Source organism: Chelonoidis abingdonii, chromosome 3 (genome assembly GCF_003597395.2).
Source record: "Chelonoidis abingdonii isolate Lonesome George chromosome 3, CheloAbing_2.0, whole genome shotgun sequence".
Classification (NCBI taxonomy): Eukaryota; Metazoa; Chordata; order Testudines; family Testudinidae; genus Chelonoidis; species Chelonoidis abingdonii.
Window position 1 is genome coordinate 106,669,750 of NC_133771.1, and position 7,500 is coordinate 106,677,249.

At 44.4% G+C, this 7,500-nt stretch overlaps 1 long non-coding RNA gene across 7 annotated transcripts; it reads left to right on the forward strand.

Moving 5' to 3' along the window:
• Positions 1-278: 278 nt before the first annotated feature.
• On the forward strand, positions 279-6,172 carry LOC116827544 (uncharacterized). 7 transcript variants are annotated; one of them, XR_012655539.1, is made up of 4 exons: positions 279-1,326; positions 1,999-2,361; positions 2,499-2,692; positions 4,796-6,172. It is a non-coding gene; the product is annotated as an uncharacterized LOC116827544 (long non-coding RNA). The 7 variants fall into 7 exon arrangements; XR_012655540.1 differs by lacking the exon at positions 279-1,326 and adding an exon at positions 1,628-1,699; XR_004374331.2 differs by lacking the exon at positions 279-1,326 and adding an exon at positions 1,646-1,886.
• Positions 6,173-7,500: the final 1,328 nt, after the last annotated feature.

The following is a 7,500-nucleotide window of genomic DNA, read 5'->3' on the forward strand; positions in this document are numbered from 1 at the left end:
GGACTTGGGGCAGGGGCTGATGGGGTGGGAAGGGCTCGTGGCGGGGCTGTGCACCCTCCAGGGGAGTTCAGGGGGTGGGAAGGGGGAATCTGGTCAGGGGAGCAGCCCCTGGGCAGGCTGGCCCCTGGGGTCTATAAAGGCTTATTGGGATTTGCCCCTCAATGAACTGATGTGCAAGGAGAGGGGGAGCGCACGGTAGAAGTTTCGCCTAGGGCCCAAAATATCCTTGCACTGGCCCTGGTCAATAGGACAACTCACATGCTTAAGTGATTTGATGAATCAGGCTGCAGTGCTCAGGATCAAGCCCTTACTTTGAAATCTCTTGGGGGCAGGGACTGTATCTTTCATAAATGTCCATCGCCTGGTCTACAGTACAAAGTGAGGTTGATGTAAGATGTCTTGCACCAACCTAGTTGTGCATATGTCCACACTTAAATTTGTCTCCCACCAGTATAAAATCTCCATTACGCCAACATAGTAACACCTTCTGCCCAAGCGTTGTCGAGCCATGGTCGGTGTACTGAGGTTGACACAGTGCAAATGTAGACACTGCATTGCCTATGTTAACCCTAACAGTCCTCCAGCAGCTGTCCCACAAAGCCCCACACTGACTGTTCTGGTCTTGGTTGTGAACTCCATTGCCTGAGACTCACAGAGACTGGAAGCCGCACCCTTTCTTTAAAACCCTGTGAATTTCTGATATGCTGTTTCCAGATTGTCCATTGTGGCAAGCACCCGTAGCAGTTCTCCATTGTTGTGTGCAACTGCCCAGCTGACCATGTTGGCTACATGCTCCAGGTGTGTTCCATCCTGGAGTAGACAGGAGTTTTTGGAACTCCTGGGCCTGTGGGGAAAAGAAGTTGATAGGCACAGCTATGGACCAGCCATAGAAATATGGCCATCTATGAACAGATTGCCCAGGGGATGCAGGAGAAGGGTTATGACAGGGACCAGCAGCAGAGCTGTGTGAAAGCAAAGGAACTCCTGCAGGCATATCAGAAGGCCAGAGTGTCCAACAGTCAATCTGATGCTGAGCTGCAGCCCTGCTGCTTTTACAAAGAGCTGTGTGCCAGGCTTGGTGGAGACCCCCCACCAACACCCCACACAGACCTCCATGGATACCTCTGAAGAGCCTGCATCACTGGCCCATGGTGTGAACAGCAAGGATGAGGAGGAGGAGGTGAAGGAGAAATAGGAGAAGGATGGGGGACATGTGACCGGGAGGTCTAGCTATGACACTAGTTTGGACCTGTTTGAGACTCCAACACAGTCCATCAATCCCAGCAGTCGAGCACCACAAAACCGATTGAGGGGAAGGATCCTCAGGTGAGTGTTCACATTTAATTCTCACTACGATGATAGAGTTGGGGGTGGCATTACTGCTTTTCATTCCCCTGTAGTTAGGTAGTGGAGGAGGAGGGTATATGGAGCAGTTTGTTTATGTACACAGGGATGTCCCTGGAATCTTCCTGAATTATCTTGATGAGACTTTCATGGAAGTACTCTGCAATGCTCTGCCAAAGGTTTCTAGGAATGGCAGCCTTATTTCTTCCTCCACGGGAGGATGTTTTCCCATGCCAGTTGGTGATAACTGCTGCAGGCCCCATTGCAGCAGATAGGCTAGCAGCATGTGGGCTTGGGTGGCTGTGGGATGCCAGCATCAGCAGCTGTGTTACTTGTGCCTTTGTTACCCTCAGGAGTGAGCTTTCAGCTAAAATCACCACCACCTGTGGAAAATGGTGGCAGTATTCAATGCCATTGGCCTATACCCATAGTTCTATGCAACTGAGCAATTCCCTCCTCCTTCCTTTCTCTCACCTCTGGTGGGCCATACTCACCATGGCTGTACTGTGAGTGGTGCTGTATACAAGCACTCGGAAGGAGAAGTCAGTGTCTTGTTTAAAACTTTAAGGGAATAAGGGAAAGGAGTTCTTGATCTTAACTTTCGCTTTTCGTTGTTACTGTACTGACCATGTAACTTCTGCGTTTTATCTGCAGTTGCTGCTGTTGTGGCCTTGAGGAGTTCCCCTTCCACACCCACAGAATGCCTGAGCCTGATAAGGATGGAAAAGAAGCTCAGAATGACATGTTCAGTGAGATCCTGCAAGGCAGTGCTGCATCAGACCATGAACAGAGGGCCTGAAGCATGAATACTGCAGGCTGTATAGAGAAAAAAAGAGCAGCAACAAGAGAAAGGACCAAGAATCCCAGCAGAAAAAGGAGGGGAAAGGACATAATGGAGCTCCTCTGGTAGCAAACGTACAGATTCAACAATCCTGGTCTCATCTCCCTTTGCAGTCCATGGAGAATTCCATTACAGCACCTCCCTACACACACATACATCAACTGTGGTTCTCACAGGTCAGTGTGCTAACACTGACTTGAATCATTGTGTTCATTCCATTTCTGTAAGCTCTGTTCCACACATGTATTAAGGTTTTAACATGTTTGCTTTTAATGTGCACAGCATTTTTTGAAGTGTTTTTATCACTCAATAGAGAAGTGAGTATGGAGAAGGTTGCATGCTGGGAACCTGACTCCTTACTCCCAGTCACCCCTGTGTGACTCATTTCTGCAACACCCTGCATTGCCATAACTTCCCAAAAGACAGAGTGCTGGATGGTGGCAAGTTGCACACTGGAATACCTAGCAATGATGCACTACACTGTGCACATTGAAACGAGCACTCCTGGTGAGTATGTGCAGTGCCAAAGTATGCAAGTGCACAAGTGATATACTAACTGCATCGGCTTCATGCTGATCAAACTTCCATCAGCAAAAGTTTGTAGTGTAGATGTGCCCAAAGGTAGCAATAGGCATACATTCTAGTGCAGTCTGAGCATCACTGTTTTTATCATCTCACCTTACCTAGAGCAGTTCCAGAGGATACAGCAGTAGAAATACTGGTGGCTGGCCTGCAGAAGTGTTTCTATAGGTAGCAGTGGTGCAAGACCTGGGATGGGAGAACTCCCCATCATTTTCACAGAGGAGACCTCTATAGTCTCCACTTAAAAAGAATGGAGAGAGCATTTACCACTACAATTAGTTAATGTTCATTACAATGCCCCCATTTTCATATATACTGAAGAGTAGCAATTGTCCAGCCCCTTTGCCAATTAACGTATGTCTGTAAAAGTGCCACTGGAGGGCTGCAACAAAATAACCCAAGGAGCAGGTTAAAACAGCATCTCTTTTCAGGTTGCTTAGGTACAGCCCTTAACAGACAATCTTGTTTAACAGGTGAATAGAAATTCCCATCAGACAAAGCTGAGATGATTTCCCAGATAAGACCAAGTCACCTTAAAATAGTTGAGCTGCCCCCTCCACAGCTGGAATCCTTAAAGGCAGTGGTTTCTGTAGTGCAAACAGAATGTAAAAGAAACAGTGCCATAGATCCTGTCTACACTGGGCCTGGAACCACAGCAGAAAGCAGGAGTTCAAGCTCTAGTTTTCAAACCCATGGTTCCAAGTCCTAAAGTGTAATCAAAAGCTAATATGTAACTAGAATTGAAGCAGAGAGTTACATCAGTCATGTCTGAAGGGACTGGGAATCTCCATTCAGGTGTTAAACGAGACTCCCTGATAATTGTTGCTCTACCCCAGGAAGTGACCTGAAAAAAGATACTGTTTAACTTGTTTTTCAGTTTTCTTAGTTCTAACTGGCATTTTCACAGGAGTGTGCTGATTGGCTATAGGGCTAGACTTTCGCTATACTTTAATTGATTTGAAAAGAGTTTTAATACACTTTAGCTAACTGAAGCAGTGAGTTATTTTTAAGGCCTTATTAAATGGAACCATTGGTGGCTAGAGAACATTTACACATTAAAAAAAAAAGTTTTAACATAGTTGCTACCTAGCCAAGCTGTCAGCAAAATCTATTATTTATCAGTACTGTAATCATCACAACAGCTTTCTCCTGTGGACAAGGCCTATGCATATGCCGAGACAACAGGTAGAGAGGACAACAAAACAAAACAGAAGGGTGGATAGCGAAGAGATTGTGAGTTTGGTCTAATAATGATTACCACTGAGAGCACACCAAACACCTAGCTATCTCACTTTATTCAGTTTATCCCACCTTTACTTTCTTTCTCTTTTTGAAGCCAGCGGGGCTAGTTATGTACTTAAACTTTTAACACAGCATTCAGATGCTTTGCTCAACTGGGGCCAGATAGTGCCTAATTTTGACTTTGGATGTGTCTGTGTGACTCTTTATAGAAGTTAATGGGAACTGCATTTACACAGTGGATCAATGGTAGAATTTGGCCCAGAGTTTGCAAAACAGTTTTTCTGGAGGAATTTTGTTTTAGAATCATTGATTATTGGAGTTGAAGGGACCTCAGGAGGACCTGTACTCTAACTTGCTGCTTAAAGCAGGTCTAATCCCCAGACAGATTTTTGCCCCAGATCCCTAACTGACCCCATCAAGGATTGAACTCACAACCTGGGTTTAGCAGGCCAATGCTCAAATGACTGAGCTATCCCTCCCCCTATCATTAGCTTGCCTCATTATGGCATTATTCCACAGGAATTATTATGTACCCAACCACATAATATGCTGAATCCTATTTTCTGGAACATTGTTTTTACCAGCAAACAGTATGTATATCAGAGGATGTCTGTTACACTTCATTTCTATATTCAAAATAATTGATTTTTGCTTGGCTTTAGTACAAAGTACATAAACCTTGAATAGAATTATATCAAAAGGGAAAGCCCTCTTTCTGCAGAATACATCTGTGTGTGTTTACATGTACTTTGAGTTCCATTCTTACCTGAGTCATCACTATTCCAGAAGGTTCTTGGATCAGGTTTAGCCAGCAGGTCTCCTTTACTACAGGACTCCATCTATTAAACAGAAGGAACAAAACAAACGGTAAGAATTTCTTTCATTATTGTCAGTGTTTAAGACTGCTGCTTCCTTTCCATTCAAAAGAACTCACTCACATGGCAATGTCAGGCTCATTTCCAGCTGTTTATAAAATCATGGGCAAATTTGAGGAGGTGGGTACAATGATTCTTCAAATTGAAGGAAATGCTTCCCCCTGCCTGGACTTACATTTTCCACTTAAAATGTGCATGTTGGGTTTTACATCCTTCAGCCAGATTCTTAGCCCAGCTCTGCTCCTTTGGCCCTGCTCAGACAGCATAGCATGAAGGGAGCGGAAGCTGCCTGCAGCTTCCTAGCTGGGGATGTAAGGTGCTGTAACTGGTTTGCTGGTGCCTCCCAACCCAGCTGCTGTGATGAGCAGTCCACCCCCTGTATTTTGACTATACATGTACACTATAGCCTTGATTCTCCTCTCACTTAAACTGGTGTAAGACAGGAGTAGTTCCCTTAAAGCAAAAGAGTTACAGTGGTGTAAAAAAGGCCTAGTAGAGGAAAAGTAGGTCCCATGTAAAATTTCCTTCTACATCCATCTCTTAACAGGCATGTGCCATATCAAAGGATGCATCCTCGATTTGCTACTGCTGAATGAGTCTTTCTTCAGTAGCTAGGTCACCAGAAAGGCATTTTCCTTTGTAAGTGATGGGGTTGATGCTCCTCTTGCACCACTTTATAAGGGTATATTTCTACTGACTTCAGTGATGTTGCTTCTGATTACAAAGTATAAATGGGGAGTCAGACTCAATAGTATTTTACATTTACGTACCAGGGATCCCCTACTATACATACTGAGCCACTGAAATGTGTCACCTGACTCTGGGGTGGGAAGCAGTGGTCAGCCAGTGAACATGCTGCACAAGCGAAGGAAGAGAGTAAAAATTTCCAGTGGTTGCAGAACAAACCCTTATGATGGAAGGTGTCATGGGATCTTTAATGTCCACATTGAGCAGACAGTACCTTGTTTTTTAAGGCCTGATCTTAAAGAGGCTCACACAGTAAATTGCTCAATTTATCTACATTGGAAGGATTAAAGGCCTAATGAGTTTGAATCTGAGGTTCCAGTGAGTCTAGTAGCTCTTTCAAATCTGACATTCTTCAACCAGTAAGCTATTCTTCTCCAGTGTAAGAAATGTTTTCCATCAAATGATTCCCAGTACAAACTTTTCTTTGAAACGTTACCTGCCACTACATTTACACTGTATTACAAGTACTACGGAAGGCTTTAAAGTTGATTGGTGGAAGATTTCCAAGGTTCTAAAACTAAAGCCCAATACCATACTGAAAGATACGGTTCAGCTTATTTGATGGGCTATTTCTGAATATTTTTATTCAGGTGTTCAAGCACCTGATTAATTACATAAAAAAAAATTGCATTCAGGACAGCTAAACCTCTAGTTACTGCATAATCCTGTGATAAAAGTTAATACCCAGGGTGAATATAGAAAAGAAGAAACATAGGTGGGGGGGAGGGAGCAGAGAGAGAGAATTTTATTTTGCATATTCTAGGCTGAATTATGATCATGTAAGAAAACATGCATGATGAGACTGCTCACAAAAACATGCAAAAAACAAAGCTCACAGTACAGAAGAACCTCTGCCTCTGAAAAGCATGTCTCTAAGCGTGTGCACAACAAGGATTGGAAGTTCACATCAACAGATGGAAAGAGACGTACTGATGTGCATAATACTTATAGATGAGCAAAGGCATGCTGATATACCAGCTGCAAAACCCTTGCGCTCTTCCATCCAACAACTGTTTCCTTTCCACCTGTTATCATGGTTCCCATTCTGTGGAGTTGGAGGCATCACAATGACAAACTCTTTAAAGTCAAGTCAGGAGTTCAGGAAAGTTTCATGGAGCATAAACTGCAGGAATAAGTGCAGCCCTACCAAATTCACAGTCTATTTTGGTAAATTTCAGAGTCGTAGGATTTAAAAATAATAAATTTCATGATTTCAGCTCTTTAAATCTGAAATTTCACAGTCTTATAATTGTAGGGGTCCTAACCCAAAAAGGAGTTGTGGGTGGGGAGTCACAAGGTTATTGTAGGGGGTGTTGTGGTACTGCTACCATTATTTCTGTGCTGCTGCTGGCGGTGGCACTGCCTTCAGAGCTGGGCAGCTGGAGAGCAGTGGCTGCTGGCCTGCAACCCAGCTCTGAAGGCAGAGCAGCTGCCAGCAGCAGCATAGAAGTAAGGATGCCTTGGTATAATATTGCCACCTCTACTTCTGTGCTGCTGTATGTAGAGCTGGGTCTTCAGTCAACAACCACCACTCTCTGGCCGCCCAGCTCTGAAGACAGCAGTGCAGAAGTAAGGGTGGCATGGTATGGTATTGCCACCCTTACTTCTGTATTGCCTTCAGAGCTGGATGGCTGGAGATTGGCAGCTGTTGGCCGGGTGCCCAGCACTCAAGGCAGCACAAAAGTAAGGGTGGCAATACTGCAACCCCCCTAAAATAACTTTGTAACCCCCCTGCAATTCCTTTTTGGGACAGGACCCTCCAATTTGAGAAACACTGGCCTCTCCTGTGAAATCTGTATAGTATAGAGTAAAAGCACACAAAAGACCAGATTTCATGGTGGGAGACCAGATTTCACAATCCATGACATG